At 37.7% G+C, this 21192-nt stretch overlaps 1 protein-coding gene and 1 pseudogene across 10 annotated transcripts in view; one reads left to right on the forward strand and one right to left on the reverse strand.

Annotated features, from left to right (window-relative positions):
- RAD54L2 (RAD54 like 2) overlaps window positions 1–21192 on the forward strand; it is a 248935-nt gene that overhangs the window by 85764 nt on the left and 141979 nt on the right. The window contains exon 3 of one of the 10 annotated variants that reach the window (XM_074198071.1): window positions 15328–17340. The exons of 8 other annotated variants lie outside the window; for them this stretch is intronic. The gene's annotated coding sequence lies outside the window, so the exon portion shown is untranslated. Of the gene's footprint in view, window positions 1–14706; window positions 17341–21192 lie in introns of those variants that run through there. One more of the 10 variants, XM_074198073.1, reaches the window with a different exon arrangement.
- On the reverse strand, window positions 7307–16140 carry LOC141496526 (mitochondrial carrier homolog 2-like; annotated as a pseudogene).

Here is a 21192-nt window from a genome sequence, read left to right on the forward strand (position 1 = left end):
CTAGTTTGCTTATAATAGTGTTTTTTATGTCTAAATCCTGTATCCATTTTGATCTTATCTTAGTATAGGATGTGAGGTGTTGGTCTAATCCAAGTTTCTTCCATACTAACTTCCAATTTTCCCGACAGATTTTATTGAAGAGAGAGAGTTTTTATCTCTTACTTGAATTTTAAATTCCCTTTTGAACTCTTCTAAGAGTTCTTTTTGTTCTCAAGACCAATTTATATTTCCCTTTGAGGTTTTATATGTAGGCAATTTTGACATTTTTGTCATCTTCTGAGGTTGTATTTTTATCTTCCTTGTTGACATCGAAGAATTTCTGTGGTCAGGGCTCTTTTTTATTTTTATTTTTTGCTCATTTTTAAAGTTTAGCTCAACTCCTGTGGTACAGGAGCCTCTGTTCTAAGCTTCTTTCACTGGGGTCTCACAGACCTGGTGGCTTAGCCGTTTTGCTAGGGTCACCTGTCCTAGGTTGCTCCTGTTCTGTCCTATGGCTATCAGTTTGCCTCCTAGATTAGGGCTAAAGGTCTCACAGTTGGCGTGCTGTGCCGCTTATCTGTTGAGACACAATTTTGAGGCCTTGGTTGGTTGTTGATTTGTGCTGTGGCTAAAAGCTTCCTGTTGGCTTGCCCAGATGCTAACTATTCTGGACTGTGCTCTCCTTTTATCCAAATGAGATGAACCTTTCCCAAAGGTCTTCAGTTGTCTTCAACTGGAAATTTTTTTCACTCTTGTCTTTTTGTAGGTTCTGTTACTCCAGAATCCATTTAGAGGCTTGATTTAATGTTGTTTACTAGGGAAACTGGGGAGAGGTCAGACAATTTTCTGGCTTCTCTCCACCATCTTCCCATTTAATGTTTACATTAATGATATTTACCCTGCCTTTGTTGATGAGCACAAAACCTTTGACTCAGTTTTGCATTTAATGGATTTTAATATATTTCAGGTATATAAAATAGACCATAGTGAGAACACTAGTATATTTGATATCACATTATTATTATTCTCTATATTTTAGTCACATTTGTGCCAAAAATGATTTTATTTAATTTATCATAAATTAAAAATCACAACATTTCTGAGGGAGACAGGCAGAAACAGAAAAAGTTACAAATTAGCATAATTTTCCCACTCCCTCTGGTGATTTTACTCCAAGATGCTTTGAAATAACATTTATAGAAATTTTGAATATGAAAAAGATTATATTATGTTAAAATAAAGTTTGGAGTTAACTTTTTTCTTTTTCTAAATTTGTTTACATTTTATCTTAAAAACATGTAGTAATAATTTTTAACTTTTTTAATTTTCATTTTATTTTTTCCAATTACATGCAAAGGTAATTTTCAACATTCATCCATTTACAAATTTATGAGTTCCACATTTGTCTACCACTCTCCTGACCAATCTGATAAAAGTTGGACATGTATGATTGTTTTTAACACATTTCCATATTAGACATGTTATAAAAGAGAAAAGGTCTGAGGGTGAAAATACCAAGAGAAAGAAAGAAAAAACAAAATGAATTTTAAAAAGTGAACGTAGTATTTTTGCTCTACATTCTGACTCGTTCATAGTTTATTTTGTTTCTTTCTGGCTATGGATATCATTTTCCATACCAGATCCCTCAGGGTTGTCTTTGATCATTGAAATGTTGAGAGGAGTTGTGTCCATAATAGCTGATCCATCTCACACTTGCTGTTAATATGTACAATGTTATCCTTGTTCTGCACACTTCAGGACTGCTCATGCAGTCTTTTCAAACTTTTCTAAAGTGTGGCAGCTCATAATTTCTTGCAGAATATAGTGTTTCATGACATCCATATAACACAGTTTGTTCAGCCTTCCCAATTGATGGGCATTCCCTCAATTTCCAGTTCTTTGCTACTACAAAAAGAACTGCTTTTTATGAATCTTTCTCCCTTTTTAATGATCTCTTTGGGAGATAGACCTAGTAGTGGTATTGCTGAATCAGAGGTTATACACAGTTAAGTCCTTCAGAATTGTCTTGGATCTGTGATTTGCTGAGAATAACTTGAGTCATTCACAGTTGCTTTTTATACAATATTATTGTTACTGTGTATACTATTCTCCTGATTCTGCTTTTTTCACAGGTTATGAAAAAGGGTAAAACATCACTTATACAAAAATATTCATAGTAGCCCTGTTTGTGGTGGCAAAGTAAGCATCCTGCTCATCATCATCATCATCATCATCATTTTTATTTGGTTTTTGTAGGGTAATGGGTTCAGTGACTTGACCAAGGTCACACAGCTAGTAAGTGTCTAATGCTGGATTTAAATTCAGGTCTTTCTGATTTCAGGGCTGGTGCTCTATCCATTAGCCTGGCTACCAGCCCCCCTACCTCCCCATCTTTTTTTTTTTTGCAGGGCAATCAGGTTAAGTGACTTGTCCAGGGTCACAGAGCTAGGCAGTTATTAAGTGTCTGAGGCCAGATTTGAACTCAGGTACTCCTGTCTCCAGGGCTACTGCCCTATCCACTGTGCCACCTAGCCACCCCCATCATTTCTTAGAACACTATAGTATTCCATCACAATCCTATTACACAATTTTTCAGCCATTTCCCAATTAATGGACAGTCCCTCAATATCCAGTTCCTTACCACCACAAAGAACTACTATAAATGTTTTTTACACATAAGATCCTTTGTTCTCCCCATCTCCCACTCCCAGCCTCCCTCTCCCCACTTTTGTTTTTTTAATCTCTTTGGACTACAGGGCTAGTGGAATTGTTAGATCTAATGTTACACATACTTTTATAACCCTTGCGCATAGATTCAAATTGCTTTCTTGAATGATTGGATCAGTTCACAATTCTATCATCAAGTGTTTTAGTGTCCCAACCATTCCACATTCCCTCCAACATTTGTCATTTTCTTTTTCTGTCATAGTCATCACTCTGATAGGTGTGAAGTGTTGTTTTATTTGCTTTGTCTGATCAATGATCCTAGAACATTTTTTAATATGACTATAGTTAGTTTTGATTTCTTCTGAAAACTGCCTGTTTATATCCTTTGAGTATTAATTGGACAGTGACTTGACCAATTTGATTTAGTTCTCTTTATTTGAGAAATGAGGCCTTTATCAGGAAACTTGCTATAAAAATTTTTTTTGCTAGTTTTCTGTTTTCCCTTCCATTTTGGTTGCATACATTTAATTCGTGCAAATCTCATTAAAATCAGTGTAATCAAGTAATCAATCCATTTTACATGCTATAATGCTATCTCTTGTTTGGTCACAAATTCTTCCTTTTCATAAATCTGACAGGTAAAGTGTTCCATGTTCCCCTAATTTGCTTATGATACCACTTTTCATTCCTTTATATCTAATTTATACAGTGTGAAATACTGGTCAATACCAACAGTTTCTGCCAAATTGTTTTCTAGTTTTCCCATGTCATGTCAAATAGTGAGTTCTTGTCCCAAAAGCTTAGATATTTGGTTTTATCAAACACCTGATTACTTACTATGGTTATTTACTACTGTGTATTGTGTACCTTATCTAGTCTATTGATGAGTCACCACTCCATTTCTTAGCCTGTAAGAGATTATTTTGATCATTACAACTTGGTGATAGTTTGAAATCTTATTACCTTCCTTCACATCCACTTTCATTGATTCCTTTAATAATTCTTTATTTTGTTCTTATAGATGAATTTTTGAAATGAATTTTTCTAGGTTAGTAAAATAATATTTTGGTAGTTATGGTAGTAGTTACAGTAACTATGATAAAATATTAATTTGGTAGAATTGTTATTTTTATTATAGTTGACTGCCTACCCATGAGAAGTTGGTGTTTTTCCAGTTATTTGATCTGATTTTATTTGTGTGAGAAGTGTTTTTTTGTAATTGTGTTCTATCAGCCACATCCCTTTCTCTTATTTTCCTTTCTACCTAATTCCAAAAAGCCAAGATAGAAGATTTCTGTACCCATCAGAATGTGTGTATTTCCCAGATCTCATCACAGTAAGGTTTAAGCATTGCCTGCCACTCACCCCCCTATTTCCTCTTTCACTGTTAAAGTTCTTTTTGTACCTTTTTCATGTCCAGTAGTTCACCCCATTCTGTCTTCTCCCACTTCATCCCTCTTTATCCTAATTTTTTTGAAATTATCTAGCCATAGTCAGCTTATACTCATGATCTCTGCCTATATTTACTCCTTTTAACTGCTGTAATAATGATAAAGAAGTTACAATTATCTTCCTCTTCATGAATGCAAGCTGTTTAGCTTTATTGAATTCCATGTGATTTCTCTTTCATGTTTAATTTTTTATTCTCCTGAGCCTTATGTTAGAAAGTCATATTTTCTCTTCAACTGTGGTCTTTTTGATAGGAATGTTTGAAAGTCTTCTATTTTATTCAGTGTCCACTTATTCCCCCTGAAGGGTCATATTAAGTTTTGTTCAGTATATAATTCTTGGTGGTAATCCTAGTTCATTTGCCATCTAGAATATCACCTTCCAAGCCTCTGATTCTTTAATGTAGAAACTGCCTAATCTTGTGTTATCCTGACTTGTGTCTCTACGATATTTGAATTGTTGATGCTGGCTGCCTGCTGTATTTTCCCCTTAACTTTTGAGCTCTGGAATTTGGCTATTAAAATATATATATATATATATATACATATATATATATATAGTAATATAATAGTCCTGGGAATTCTAATTTTGGGATCTCTTTTAGGCAGCAAGCAGCGGATTTTTCCATTTGATTTTCTCTTCTAATTCTAGGATAGCAGAACACTTTTCCAAGATAACTTATTGAAAGATGATGTGTAGGCTTTTTTTTTTCAATCATGACTTTCAGATAGTCCAATAATTCCTTTTTTTTATTTTTGCAAGGCCATCTGGTTAAGGGACTTACCCAAGGTCACACAGCTAGGCAATTATTAGATGTCTGAGCTGGATTGAAACTCAGGGTCTCCTGACTCCAGGGTCAGTGCTTTATCCACTATACTACCTTGCTGGCCCCATTAATTCTTAGATGATTTCTCCTGAAGCTATTTTTCTGATCAGTTGTTTTTCCAAAGAGGCATTTTCCATTTTCTTGTACTTTTCATTGTTTTGATTTTGTTTCAATGTTTCCTGGAGTCATTAGCTTTCTAATTTCCCAGTTGTAATTTTTAAGGAATTATTTTCTTAGGATGCTTTTGTAACACCATTTCCATTTATCCAATTCTATTTTTTTTGAATTTTTTGTGTTCAAGATTTAATTTTTGTCCTTTATCATTTAGTCCAATTGTGCTTTTTAAGGATTTGTTCTCTTTTTTGAGAGGGTGGGGTTGAAAGCAGAAAAGTTTTCTCAGGAGGAAAATCAGACACTATAAGTGTGCAGATAATACAAGGTACAAAAAAATGCCCACAGCCCAAATTTGTGACTGAAAATCACAAAGGGAAGATTTGTAAAGAAGTTGGAAAATAGAATGAACAATCTTTCCCAGAAACAGGTGGATATAGAAGCAGAAAGTTTTACAGGAACAGTTGACTCAAGATTAGTTTGGACCAAAATTTTTTTTTGTGGGGGGGAAGGGGAGTACAAGTCAGCTAGGTCAGCCAGGAAACAGCACAAAGGCATCATCTAATGGTAGTGAACAAGACTTTGACTCACTGCAGGTTCCTTTCAACAAACAGGCTTATTCCGTGTCCAGTATATCTGCCATGTAATGTAACTCATAGAAAACAATCATATTAATCTTGGGTACTTCCATACCAGGCAAGGTTAAGCATGTCTCCACCCTGCCTCTCAGCTTCCTCCTATCCTAGTCCAGGTGTGGGAAAGGTAAGCAGAGGAAGGGCTTGAAACCTAAAGGTTACTTTACCCAGTCTGAGTTAAGTTGGATAAAGGAGTTGTTCTCTTGAGTGTATTTTTGTAACTGTTTAGGATTTGGCCAATCATGTCTTTTGAGTACTTTTTGTGCCTATTTTTCTAAGCTTTTTTTTTTTTTGATGATTTTTTTGCATGACTGTCATTTGTTTTACAAATTTTTCCTCCAAGTATTTTTTATTTGATTTTGAAGAGCTCCTTTTTGAGCTCTTCCAGGAATTTTTTTTTTTGGAGATAGGGGAGGGTAGCCAGAAGCCAGTTCATATTTTTCTTTGAAGTTTTTCATATAACTGTTTTGACTTTATTGTCTTTGAGTTTGTGACTTGATCCTTCCTTTCACCATTGTAACTTTCTGTGGTCAGGTTCTTTTTTTAATGTTTGCTAGCTGAGGCCTGACCACTACCCCAGTGAAGGACAGACCTTTCTTGTTGATGTCTTGGCCTGGAAAATTATTTTATCCCAACCTTTATTTGGTTCTTTCACTCTCGAAATTGATTTGAGGTGTTATTTTAAAGTTGTTTGGAAGAATTAGGAAGGCTCAGGTGAAATTTTTTATCTTTCCATCTTTCCATTTTGTCTTTTTCCCCACACTAAACTGGTGGTAACTTTGCAAAACAACAGTAGTTATGACTTAATTTTTCCCCCCCCTCAAGAATTGATAAAGGGTCTTCTGTCTGTTTCCCCTAAACTATTAAACTTCATATTCTTTGTTCCAGAAGTATTACTAGTAGGGATTTTCTTGACAAAGATAATGAAATGTTTTGTCATTTTCTTCTCTGATGGCAAATGGTATGATTTGCCCAAGGTCATAGAGCTAGGAAACTTCTGAGACTGTATTTGAACTAAGGTTCTCTTGAATTCCAGGCCCAACACTATCCTTAGTTCCAGCTGGCTGCCCTGACAGGGACTTTACTTCTCTGTTATACAGACCAGACAGCTTTTGATATAGCCTAAACTTGATTAAAACATAATTGTGAAATGTTTCAAAAAAATAAAAATGTCAAATGGAGTGAAGATGGCAGAGTAAAGGCTCAGCTCTCCCCAAAACCATTTCAAATGGCTTTAAATAATGACTCTAAACAAATTCTGGAGCGGCAGAATCCACAAAAAGACTGAGTGAATTTACCAGACCAAGACAACTTGGAAGATTGGAAAGAAGGGTTGAATGGAGGGAAGAGTCTGTTGCACCAGAGTAAGAGAGGAGTGTAGTTCAGTGTGGGCCACACCTAAGCAAATTGACCCCAGTAATCCAGGAACAGACAGCAGGATTACTGTGGCAGTGGTGGCAGTTTCCAGACCTCTCAGCCTAGAAATTACCAAGGACAACTTGGGAGGTCAGCAGGAAAAGTCTGATGCATTGGTGTGAGAGTAGAACACAGTTCAGCACAGGTCTCAGCAGAGCAGAACTAGTTGCAGTGGACCAGGAACAGTCCTTGGGAGTCACTGAATCAGTAGAGTCAGCTGCTTTCAGAGCTCCTGGTCTACAGACAATAAGGGGATCAGAAGGAGATTGCAAGGGACTCTGCTACCTTTGAGGGAGGACTCTGATCCTTTGTAAGGGACTATTTGCTATCTTTAAGGCAGGACTCTATTGCTTTGCTCATACTCTAACTTAGGTCACAATTTCGGGAAGAAGAGAAGCAATAGCACATCAGAACTTTCTGCCAAAGGAGAGTGGGGGATCCTCCTCACAGTTCCAGGACAGATAGACTGCTTGTGGTCACCACAGGCCAGAAGAGTAGTAAAAACTTCTTAAATCATACTACCTTGGAAAAATTGAAAGCTTGCATGTCCCTAGAAGTATCTCTGAAAATAGTTGCAAAAAACTCAAATTCTTGGGACAATGTGCCCTCTACCCTGGAAGCAGTCTTTATCTTAACAAAGTATTAAAATCAAGTCATAGGCTGGGGATATGAGCAGCAGCAAAAGAAAAAAATCTGACCATAGACAGTTATTATGGTAATAAGGAAGATTATAATATACACTCAGAAGATAAAGTCAAAGCTTCTATATCTAAAGCCTCCAAGAAGAATATGAATTGGTCTCAGATCATGGAAGAGCTCAAAAAGGATTTTGAAAATAAGTAAGGGAGATAGAGGAAAAATTGAGAAGAGGAATGAGAATGATGTGGGAAAATAATGAAAATTGAGTCAGCACCTTGGTGAAAGAGACACAAAAAAATACTGAAGAAAATAATGTTTTTTAAAAACCAGACTGGGCCAAATGGAAAAAGAGGTTTAAAAAAAGCCAATGAGGAGAATGCCTTAAAAAATAGAATTGGCCAAATGGAAAAAGAGATACAAAAGGTCACTGAAAGAAGTAATTCATTAAAATACAGAATTGAGCAAAGAGAAGCTGATAACTTGGTCAGAATTCAAGAAATAATAAAAGAATGAAAAACTAGAGGACAGTGTGAAATTGCTCATTGGAAAAACAACTAACATGGAAAATAGATCCAGGTGAGATATTTGAAAACTATTGAACCATGAAAACCATGATTAAAAAAAGAACCCATACATCATTTTTCAAGGAATTATCAAGGAAAAAACTGCCCTGATATTCTAGAAGCAAAGGACACAAAATAGAAATTGTAAGATCTCACCAATTACTTCCTGAAGTAGATCCTAAAATGAAAACTGCCAGGAATATTATAGCCAAATCGCAGAGCTCCTGTGTTAAGGAGAAAATAATTGCAAATAGTCGGAAAGAAACAATTTGATTGTCTTGGAACCAGTCAGGGTAACACAAGATTAAACAGCTTCTGCATTAAGAAATCAAAGGACTTGGAATATGATATTTCAGAAGGCAAAGGAGCTTGCATTTACAACCAAGAATCAATTTCCTAGCAAAAGTGAACATACTCTTTTAGGGGAAAAGATGGATAGTCAGTGAAATTGGGGACTATCACACTCTCCTCATAAGACTAGAGCTGGAGATTGTTAAAAGTATATGGGGGGCGGGGCCAAGATGGCAATAAGAGCAGATCATGTCTTAGCCAATCTCTCATAAATCTTTGAAACTAATTACTTTAACTAAATTTTTGAGAGACAGAACCCACAGAGGGTAGCAGGGAGGCAGTTCTCCTACTCCAGGTAACCTGGAAAAGAACAGAAAGGCTCTGCTCCTGGGGTTGGAGGGGCGGCCACCAGAGGGGTGGCCTGCCAGAGTGAAAGAACTTAAAGCCTCCTGGAGGCAGTCCCAGGGTGCTGGGAGCCGCAGCGCGGAGTTTCCTGATCTGCGCCCCGGGGAGCACTGGGCACAAATTGGGGGAACGGGGGAGAAACTTCTGCCAGAGTGAAGTCCAGCCCTCAGGGCACATAGCAGGCAGCATGGCCACTGCTTTCCAGATCCAGGAAACAGAAGCAGGGGGAGCTGGTAAGCAGGAGCCCCCAGGGCATGAGCCCATTGAGCTGAGGGAGGGGAGTGAAGAGAGACTGCAGAGCTCTGTCCTCTGCCCCTGGAACAGGACTCTGGGGCTCTGACCACATTCAGAACCTGATCACAGTCTAGGCCCCCCCATAGAGCAGAAGGGGGTGCATATGGTTATTCACAGACCAGGAGGGAGGACAGAGCCTCACACACTGAGACCCTTGTGGGTGTGTCCCAAAAGCTCAGGAAACACCCCCAAAACAGGCTTAGGTTGGGAAAATGAGCAAGCAGAGAAAAAAGAGGAATACCATTGAGAAATACATTATCTGTGATCCCAAGGAGGATCAATATACTCAGTCTGAAGATGAGGAAACACAAGCTTCTGTATCTAAAGACTCCAAGAAAAACAGAAATTGGGCTCAGGCTATGACAGAACTCAAAAAAGACTTTGAAAATCAAATGAGGGAGTTAGAGGAAAAACTGGGAAAAGAAATGAGAGAGATACAGGAAAAACATGAAAATGAAGTTAGCAGCCTAGTCAAGGAAATCCAAAAAAATGCTGAAGAAAATAGCATGCTAAAAAGCAGCTTAGCTCAAATGAATAAAACAGTTCAAAACGTTATTGAGGAGAAGAATGCTTTAAAAAGCAAAATTGGCCAGATGGAAAAAGAGATAAGAAAATTCTCTGAGGAAAACAAATCCTTCAGACAAAGAACAGAACTCAGGGACATTAATGAATTTATGAGAAATCAGGACTCATTACTTCAAAACCAAAAGAATGAAAAATTAGAAGAAAATGTGAAATATCTCATTGAAAAAACAACTGATAGGGAAAACAGATTTAGGAAAGATAAATGAGGAGAAGAATGCTTTAAAAAGCAAAATTGGCCAGATGGAAAAAGAGATAAGAAAATTCTCTGAGGAAAACAAATCCTTCAGACAAAGAACAGAACTCAGGGACATTAATGAATTTATGAGAAATCAGGACTCATTACTTCAAAACCAAAAGAATGAAAAATTAGAAGAAAATGTGAAATATCTCATTGAAAAAACAACTGATAGGGAAAACAGATTTAGGAAAGATAAATTTAAAAATTATTGGAATACCTGAAAGTCATGATCAGGAAAAGAGCCTTGACATCATTTTCAAAGAATTACTACAGGAAAATTGCCCTGATATCCTAGAAGCAGAGGGCAAAATAGAAATGGAGGGAATACACCAATCTACCTGAGAAAGAGATAAAAAAAAAACAAACCCCAGGAATATTACAGCCAAATTCCAAAACTCCCATAGGGCCAGGTGGATGCTGGGCCTGAAGGGGTGGTATGGGGGCTCAGGGTCTCTTGGCCCCCGGACCAGGGATCTGTCTGCTGCGCCACTCAGCTGCTACCCTATAGCAGAGTCAGAGTGAAAGGAGAGAGAAAATATAGTACATGGTAGTGGAGAAATACAAATAGAGGGAGCTGCGATTAGCAATGGCAGTGGTGGGAAAATATGGAAGTAACTTTTGCGATGGAATTATCATAAAGAATGTGATCCACCCATGACAGAGTTGTTGGTGTTGGAACAAAGACTGAAGCACATTTTTTATTTTTATTTTGGGGGCGGGGTGCGGGGCAGATGGGACTGGGTTGCCTGCCTGGGGCCGCATGGCAGGGTGATTGTTGGGTGTCTGAGGCCGGATTTGGACCCGGGTGCTCCTGGCTCAAGGGCCAATACTCTGTCTGCCCCCCAGCCACCCCTACTATTATTACTATTTTATTTTATTTTGGGTCTTTTTTTCTTTTTCTTTTTGGTTTTTGCAGGGCAGTGGGGTTGGGGTGGCTTGCATGTCACACAGCTGGGTGATTGTTGGGTGTATGGGGCCGGATATGGGCTCAGGTGCTCTTGGCTCCAGGGCTGGTGCTCCCTCCATTGCGCCACCTGGCCATACCTACAATTATTGCTATTATTTTTTAATTTTAATTTTTTTCTCTCCCCTTTATTGCTCAAGCGAGTCTATATTTTTGGGGGGGAGGGGGTATTTTGTTTACTCTTAAACAAGAATATTTATTAATGTATAAAAATTTGTATAAAATAAGAATAAATATTAAATATTTAAAAAAAGATTAGAGCTGAACAGCAAATTTCATCTTCAAATATGAAGACTCAAGTAAATCATGAAAATGTAAACAAGAAAGCCAGATTTTAAGGGACTTTGACACTAAAAACTCATGTGAAAGGTCTCATTAGGACAATTAGAAGATGCTTATATAGACAAGGCATAGGTGGAAGTTGAATAAGAAAGGATAATATATTAAAAAATGGATGTAGTTAATAGAAATAAGAATGCTAATTAATTAGGGTTTTCTAAATCAATATATGACCTACAAGAATCATTTTTTTAAGGATTTTAGAATTTTATTTTTCCATTTCCTTCTAAAATGTTCTTTGTTCTGTAAATCTCTGTAACACATTTAGTCATGGGCCACATTGTGCCAGGCTATTGATTCTCTGGCTAAGAAAATCTTGGTAGTGGAGAATGAAATCTATATTATCAGACCCAGTATTACAAAATTCCTATTTTAGAGTGTCATTAGAAATTAAAACTGACTCCTACCCTCCTTTAAACAAAAATGGGCAAAGTGGAGAGAAGAAAAATAAAAATGTCATGTACAATTAAAATCATAGTATAATGCCCTGTTGGTTATGGCAAGAACTCAGCTCATAGAGAGGACCAAAGACAGTGCCATAATATTTTTCTAATTTGTTTTGTACTTTACAAGGTTTGTTGTGGAACTTATAGGGAAGGAGGGTTGAAGTCATTACCAAGTCAGCTTTTTTGTACTTCATTTTGGTTAAAGGAATTTAAAAATAATCTTTGCTGTTGTTAACATCTCACTCTTAAAACTCATTCTTACTTCCACTGAGTTGTGCAAAATGAGGGATGGGGTCAGAGAAACTTAGTTATTTTCAAAGCCTTATATCAGGAAGCAGGCTCTGTGGGGATCCTATTATCTCCTTAGATAGTTCACAAGAGGAGGATAATTATTTATCTCCTAGAAAGTTGTTTTAGTAATTTTTTTCTGACGTTTCACAAGTTGTTTTTTTTTTCCACGGGTGGATCACATTCTTTATGGTAAGTCCATCGCAAAAGTTACTTCCATATTTTTCCACCGTTGCCATTGCTGATCGCAACTCCCTCCTTTCTTATTTCTCCACTATCATGTACTATATTTTCTCTCTCCTTTCACTCTAACTCTGCTGTAGGGTAGCTGAGTGGTGCAGCAGACAGATCCCTGGTCCTGGGGCCAAGAGGCCCTGAGCCCCCATACCACCCCTTAGGCCTAGCATCCACCTGGCCCTATGGTCCTGGACAGGCCTTCCAATCCCAGCCCCTTGCAAGAAGTAAAAAAGAAAATGTGTTATAGCTGACCACTCTCCCCCCATGGTCCATCCTCTCCTCCTTTATTCACATCCCCACCCCTTCCCCCTGCTCCCCCCTCCTTCTTACTCCAGATGCCTATACCCCATTAAGTATATATATATTCTGTTTCCTCTCCTAGCCACCTCTGATGAGAGCAAAGGTTCCCTCATTCCCCCTTGCCTTCCCCCCTTCCATATGATTGCAATAGCTCATTGTAATAAAGAAAAATCTTATTATATGAAATATCTTGGCCTATTCCCCCTCTCCTTTTTCTTTATCCCATTACATTTCCCTTTTTTTCCTATTGACTCCATTTTTACACCATATTTTATCTTCAAATTCAGCTTTCTCCTGTGCTTCAACCATAAAAGCTCCTCCTACCTGCTCTAGTAACTGAGAAGGTTCATATGAGTATTATCAGTGTCATTTTTCTATGCAGGAATACATGCAGTTCATCATCATTAAGTCCCTCATATTTTCACCTTCTCCACTCTCTATGCTTCACCTGAGTCCTGTATCTGAAGATCAAACCTTCTGTTCAGCTCTGGCCATTCCAAAAGGAACATTTGAAATTCCCCTGGTTCATTGAAAGTCCATCTTTTTCCCTGGAAGAGGACATTCAGCCTTGCTGGGTAGTTGATTCTTGGTTGCATTCTAAGCTCTTTTGCCTTCCGGTATATTATATTCCAAGCCCTACGAGCTTCCAATGTAGTTGCTGCTAAGTCCTGTGTGATCCTGACTGCAGCTCCATGATATTTGAACTGTCCTTCTGGCTGCTTGTAATATTTTCTCTTTGACTTGGCAGGTTGGTTTTTTGGGATCTCTTTCTTGGGGGGATCGGTGGATTCTCTCCATTTCTATTTTGCCCTCTGCTTCTAGAATATCAGGGCAATTTTCCTGTAGTAATTCTTTGAAAATGATGTCAAGGCTCTTTCCCTGATCATAACTTTCAGGTATTCCAATAATTTTTAAATTTATCTTTCCCAAATCTGTTTTCCATATCAGTTGTTTTTTTCAATGAGATATTTCACATTTTCTTCTAATTTTTCATTTTTTTTGTTTTGAAGTATTGATTCCTGATTTCTGGTAAATTCATCAATCTCCCTGAATTCTATTCTTTGTCTGAAGGATTTGTTTTCCTCAGAGAGTTTTCTTATCTCTTTTTCCATCTGGCCAATTTTGCTTTTTAAAGCATTCTTCTCCTCAATAACTTTTTGAACTGTTTTATCCATTTGAGCTAAGCTGGTTTTTAGCATGCTATTTTCTTCAGCATTTTTTTTGGATTTCCTTGACTAAGCTGCTGACTTCATTTTCATGTTTTTCCTGCATCTCATTTCTTTTCCCAGTTTTTCTTCTAACTCCCTCATTTGATTTTCAAAGTCTTTTTTGAGCTCTGTCATAGCCTGAGCCCAATTTCTGTTTTTCTTGGAGTCTTTAGATGCAGGAGCTTGTGCTTCCTCATCTTCAGAGTATTTTGATCCTTCTTGGGTTTATTTGCAAAATATTTCTCAATAGTGTTCCTCTTATTTCTCTGCTTGCTCATTTTCCCAGCCTGGGCCTAGTTTTGGGGTGCTTCCTGAGCTTTTGGGACACTCCCACAAGAGTCTCAGTGTGTGAGGGTCTGTCCTCCCTCATGGTCTGTGAATGACCATAAGCTCCCCCCTCTGCCTTGGGGCTGGGGGGGGGGCCCTGCCGTTCTATGGGGGGGCCTAGACTGGGATCAGGATCTGAATGTGGTCAGAGCCCCAGAGTCCTGTTCTAGGGGCAGAGGACAGAGCTCTGCAGTCTCTCTTCACTCCCCTCCCTGAGTTCCATGGGCTCATGCCCTGGGGGCTCCTGCTTACTGGCTCCGCCTGCTTTTGTTTCAGCATCTGGGCTGCTGAAAGACCATGCTGCTGGCTGTGTGCCCTGAGGGCTGCACTCCACGTGCTTGCTCTGGCAGAGGGCCCCCGCTGTTCCCCCACTTTGTGCCCGGTGCTCCTCGGGGTGCAGCTCGGGGGACTCCCCCGCTACTGTGAGCTGCAGCTCCCAGTGCCCTGGGGCTGCCTCCGGGAGGCTGAAGTTCTTTGGCTCTGGCAGGCCGCTCCTTCAACCCCGGGGAGCAGAGCCTTTCTGCTCTTTTCCAGGTTACCTTGCATAGGAGAACTGCCTCTCTGGGTCCTTTTGTGGGTTCTGTTTGTCAAAAGTTTAGTTAGAGTCATTAGTTTATAAGTTTTATCAGAGAGCACCTAAAACTCAATTCCTTCTTGTCGCCATCTTGGCTCTTCCCCACCCCCCAAGTTGCTTTTATTCCTCTTGGGAATTTTATGATTCTTCATTCTTAAAAAGTTTAAAACTGAGCCCTTAACTCCATTAACTTGCCCATTCCTCCAGAAAAGTGCAATTTTGCTTTATATAAATCATATCTAAACCCAAAGCAAAAACTGCCCATTTCAGGAAAAAGAATCATTGGGGAATCTCAGCAGTAAATCAGTTTACATTGGGAAATCAACAAAAAAGGCAGACACCAAACACCTCTATTTTCCCAAGATTAAAATGCTTATTTAAAAAAAGCGCACCACATGTATAGAAATTAACATTCCTATAATTCTGTGCATCTGGGACTACAGAAATGTCACCCATCCTCAGGTCACAACAGTAAGTCTTCCCAAAGGGGACCTTCTGAAAAAAAATAAGCTGTTTCCATGGCTCATGTTTCCCTCTTTTTTGTAGCATGCACCAACAGTCTAACCAGGAAGAATAAATTGGGGCATAAGGAGGGCATCCACCAGCAAGTCCACAGTTGTTGACAGCCATCAGGTTGGAGATTAGTACAAAGAGATAGGTCAGCATACTGGCAAAGAATCCAGCGACAGCCTGGGAATAACTCTTCATTCATAGTGGAAACCCCACTCTCCAGTGCATAGGTATTGACAAGGTAGGACAATGAATTACAGAGGCACAAGGAAATGATATCCCCCAGGAGGTGAGGAATAAGACCCACAAAGAATCCTAGGAAGCCCTCCTCTCGATAAATGGTTACTATGGAGTCACATAGTCCACAATATTTGGTCTCTCTGCCAATGAATTGTACCATAGACCTCAGAGTTATCACATGGAAGGGATGCATGACAAGGGTAGCAGCAGAACAAGCCAACATCTCCCGAGTAGTCTCCTTGACAACCTTGTCAAAACTGGATGGACCATCTTTTTGTGAAGGTTGAAGTCCTTGTTTTAAAACTCCTCAGCCTTGTCATAATCCTGGTATCACTGCAAAATTTTACTATGGACCACAGTAATGGCTCCAGAACACAGTCTTGCAGTTAAGCCCTTAAAAAGTCCACTTTTTCCATCGATACTCATAATATTTTGAGCATAACAAAAAAGGCCAGGGAGTTGATAGACTTGCCGTCCAAAAATATTTCTTCCCATAGTTGGAGGAGGAGGTTCATATCCCACCTGTATAAGCACCTTCACGTACATGAGTGGCTGTGAGAGGATGATGAGGCCCGAGCCCAGTAGTACCTGACTGGCTGCCTCTGCCATGATGGCACCCACGGAAGGACAGGCGGGTGGGCAGGCCGAGCCACCGATGGCAGGAATCATTTTCAATTTACGTTTAATACCTTTGATCTAGATCACTTTAAAGCTTTGGTCTAGTAACTTGCCTATGATTACACAGAGCTAGCTCTAGAACCACATTTTCTTTTTTTTCCATTTAATAATATTTCATTTTTTTCATTTACATATAAAACTAATTTTCAACATTAATTTTTTATAAGATTTTTCATTCCAAACTTTTTCCTTCCTTTCTCCCTCCCTCTCATTCCCCCCCTTCTATTCCCCCTTTCCAAGAGAGTAATCAGTCCGATATAGTTTATAGCCTATATGTGAGTCATCCTGCTCATCACTTCTTATAGCACAATAGTATTCCAGTGCGTTCATAAACTACACCTTGTTCAACCATTCCCCAGTTGATGGGCATAGCATCATTTTTTAATTCTTTGCCACCGCAGAGTTGCTGTAAATCTTTTCCCCTTTTTTGTAATATCTTTGAGATACAGACTTAGTGTGGTATAGCTGACCAAAGGGTATGTTTTATAAGCCCTTTGGGCATAGTTGCAAATTATTGTATAGAATTAGAACCCCGTTTCTTATTTCCTGTTCTCATTTTTATTCATTCTTTATCTAGAGTAGCAAGGACTGCTGATCTGGTCTGTTTCATCTGAGTTTGGTTTTGAAGAAAGTTATTTTTTATAAATTCACTATATAATGGATATCCATTATTCATTGAGTCTTAGAGAATGAGTGAAAAAGGTTAGTGGCCTAGGAAGACATGGTGGAAACTTCAGTCCTATGTACCTTAGATGGGGAGTTCAAGGTTAAATAGAAATATGACCATATTAGAAATTGACTGTGCTACAAAAAAATTGTCTTAAATAGATGATTATTTGAACAAATAGTAATGATCGGATGATGATGTATTTAGCTGCTGATATGCATTAGACAGGAGGAAAAGCCTAGTCCCGCATACTTTTCTTCTGATAGAACCATTTCTTTTCTTTGTCTCCAAACTAAATCAAGTATCTGGGTAATAAGCCTTGCAGTTTGGGAGCATCTTTGATTTCATTGACAATGTATTTTTCCAGACATTGTGGCATTTATTACAGAGAAAGAGCAGAAAAGAGATGAATCCATCATACTGAAGTTTATGTAATACGGATGTGTTAACTAAATGGGTAATAGGTAAGTCTCCTATATCCATGTTATAGTTGACATTTTTTCTTTTAAATATGTTTATTTGAAAGGATCATTAGGAGTTAATAAATAGGTTATGATAACGATGATGGTGATGATGATGATGATGATGATGGTGTTTTCTAGTTCATTGATCAGAAGTGGTCATTTTTGTTTATTTTTATATATATTGTCATAACTACTCCAAGTTATAATTTAACATTAGTCTACTGATCTTTTATTGCTATATATATTTGTTAGGAGCAGGAAAAGGTTCATTTTGTGTATGCAACAGTTAAGAGTGGTTGCTAACTAATCTGAAACCAGGCATGAGCCTTTTCTAACCACTGGTGATTTATCTGTAATGCTCCCAGATGATTCCTCAAAACCAATGTTATTTCCCAGTCATTGTAAAGTCATCTATTTCCTAACATGCATAGACATTCCTAAGGGGATTGATTTGTGTAAAGTAAAATAAATAATTGGTTAAAGAACTAGTTCTATGGGTAGCATTTATAGGTTTGATATTTCCAGATAACCATATTCCTTATGGTCCTATCACAGATTTCTTTTACTATAAATCACAAAGATTTGAGGTTGCTGGGAAGTATCAGGAGAAAATAATGTCTGTTTTCTAGAAATCTGGGCAAATCTTTTTACAAAAATACCTTCAAAAGTATTGAAACCATTTTCCTAGTGTTACATAAGGAAACGATTAACAAATGCACTTCATTCTTGTGTAGACAGAGCTCAGAAGTATTAAATTCCTTGGTTAGATGTAACCAAAAAATGTATAATTTGTTACCCATGATTCTTTAACCAAAAGATAAACACCTATCTAGAAAGATTAAACAGCAGAGGCTCAAGTTAAAAGTAGAGCATAGAGGGTATGTCTGAGAACTATTGTAGTGTCATATGAAACTTCCCTTTAAAAAAATTTTTTTTTTTTAGTTTGTTTTTTTTTTTTGCCCAAGGCCTCACTGCTAGGTAACTATTAAGTGTCCCAGGCCGGATTGGATTTGAATTCAGGTACTCCTGAATCCAGGGCCGGTGCTCTATCCATTGGGCTACCTAGCTGCCCCTCATATGAAACTCTTCTGACTTGATTCTGCTCTTTGTTGGGCTGTGAAGAAAGGGCGCTTTGATCACCATAGTGTTATGGGGACACTGAAACAATAAATTTAATTTATGGAATGAAACATTGTAATGATATAAAAATAGTAGCCAGATCCTAGCCTAATAGGAACTGATATGTAAAAGGTAATTTCTAGCATTCCAGGATTTGACCATGGATTTTATCTGTTAATGGCAATTTATATTTGCTTTTCACAACAAATTGCTGGTGGTGTATAGAATGCTGGACCTGGAGTCAAGATTTAAGTTCAAACCAAACTTTTAACACTTGATAGCTTGAATGACCTCGTGCTGACCTCTGATTCAGTTTTTATCTGTTTAATCAGAAAAAAGTAATAGTCCTTATTTCCCTTAGTTGTTAGGAGGAAAAAAATGAGGTATTTTTGATGTCTTTGGCAAACCTAAGAATTCTATATAAATACTAGCTATTAAATATAATGATAATGATGATCATGATCATCATCTTAATATCTGTGTGTTTTGCTGAACTCCTCACAATCCCTCCCCAACTTCAGGAATAGGTACACTTAATTTCTTATATGTGAATAAGTAGGAGTAAATCAAGGATCAAGCCAGGACTGTAGAGCCAAAGGAGTCGTTGTAATTCCAGCTTTCCATCTCTGTCTTATCACCAGAATCTGCAGGTGCTTTGCAAAATATAGTATGAGTCATCAGGATTTTCAGCTTTATGAAGATGTGTATTTTTGTGGGTGGCTAGGTGGTATAATGGATAAAGCACCGGCCCTGGAGTCAGGAGTACTTGAGTTCAAATTCGGCCTCAGACCCTTAATAATTACCTAGCTATGTGGCCTTGGGGAAGCCACTTAACCCCATTTGCCTTGCAAAAAAACCTAAAAAAAAATGTGTATGTTTAAAGAATAGCATTTTTTTTTTTTAGTAAAAGGTGGCTCATTTTAAATGGAAGAGTATTGCATCCCAAAAGAATATAGTTCATTAATCTCCCATTGTTTTCTGATAGTGTTTGGAATTTGTTTTGTTTAACATGCATTATTTTCTTCAAAGTCTCTTCATCCAATTCAAGAAAGACAGCTTTGGAATACTGTGTTAATCTGAAAGATTTGGTAAATATTGATCTTTTTTTTCTCCCAATGATTAGGAGTTAACCTGCTTCTCCTTGCATGTAGCGATGTGGTTAATGAAATAATTCCTGCTGTTCTTCACTTTGCCTCTCTTGGTCTCAGTTTCCTTAATGGGACTATATGGCTTTCAGAGTTTCTCTCAGCTCTAAATCTAGTAATCTGGCCTACTATACTGCAGAGTCTGAACGTGTGTGCGTGTGTGTGCGTGTGTGTGTGTGTGAGTGTTTGTGTGTGTGTGTGTGTGTGTGTATGTATGTTTGGTGGGGTGGAGAATGGGATGTGTGTGGGTGTGTATATATTGTATGAGTTCATAGTATGACCTTTCTTTTGTTAGAAGTTTAGATTTTCCCTTAAATTTTGTTCTTTTTGGTAGAAGTTTCTATGTAATCCTGTGGATGAAGGTGATGAGGGAACTTTTCTTTGTTGGTCTCTTTTTCTCATGATCATTATCCTTAATATTTAGTATTCCTTTTGCAAGGGTTGATTTCAAAGCCTTTCCCTGTAAGTGCAGAATAACTGGGAAAAATCTTAATAATTACACAGTAAATCCTTGTGTAAAATTGCTGTTTTTTGGGATTATGTTTGAAATGGTAATTGTAGTAATAGGGGGGAATTATGAAATTAGGTGGGTATTTCTCATCTTTTTATGTGAGAAATATTTTCAAAAGCACATTAAATTTTTATGACTTCAATAATCCTTACATTTGATTCATTGTAAAGAATGAAGTCTTAATCATATTTTAGTTTTTTTGTTATATACCATCTAAACAAATATCAAAAAACTTATAGATGAACTTAATTAAAAGTTGACATTTAGAAATGGGTGGTAGTGAATGTTAATTTCCTGTTGAAATTATTTGTTATGGATTTTCTTGTGTTCTAAAGCCTTTGTTAAATGGTTATGTGAAGAAAACTGAATGTTAGGAGATGCTGTGATATTGATGGATTAATAAGGATGAGTTACTGCTGCCAGACCTTGTTGCATAATGATCTGCAGGGGCTTCCACTGATTTTGGTAGTTTTTTGGGTTCATTTTCAGAGGAAAACTTGAATTTTATATAACATTGAATTGAATTGTCCTTTTGTGTGCTATTTAATAGGAGAATTTGCTCTTATCCCCCCCCCCCCCCTTTTTAAACCATCACTTATCTTTCTCTTTCCTTCCATTTTTTGGATAGACATTTTTATTCTGGCTTTAGCCCTAGGGATAACAGCCACTTGAGAATGAATCTTAGAATGCTTAGTAGATATATATTAACTGACTGATCAGAGTATTATAATTTTATTAATCCTCCAGTAAATAACTGTCCAGGTAGAAGTTGTTTCCCTTGAGATTGTTATTTACATTGGGAAGTTCTAGTTTTCATCACTCGTAATAAACAAGACTGTCTTGGCAAGAGATTCCCAATTGTTTTATAATGGTTTTGAGATAATGAGGTCAAAGTTTCTGGTTAAATTCCTGGATGAGCTATTGTCAGCTTTATCTAGAGAATAAAATAACTTTATTCTGTGGCCATAGACTGAATGCTTAATTATAGTCCAGAAATATATGTCATTTGTCACAAAGAAGATTTACTTTTATTCATTTTGTATAGAAAACAGTAAAGGGACATAACTTTTGCTGATT

This window comes from Macrotis lagotis, chromosome 8 (genome assembly GCF_037893015.1).
Source record: "Macrotis lagotis isolate mMagLag1 chromosome 8, bilby.v1.9.chrom.fasta, whole genome shotgun sequence".
NCBI classification, from domain to species: domain Eukaryota; kingdom Metazoa; phylum Chordata; class Mammalia; order Peramelemorphia; family Peramelidae; genus Macrotis; species Macrotis lagotis.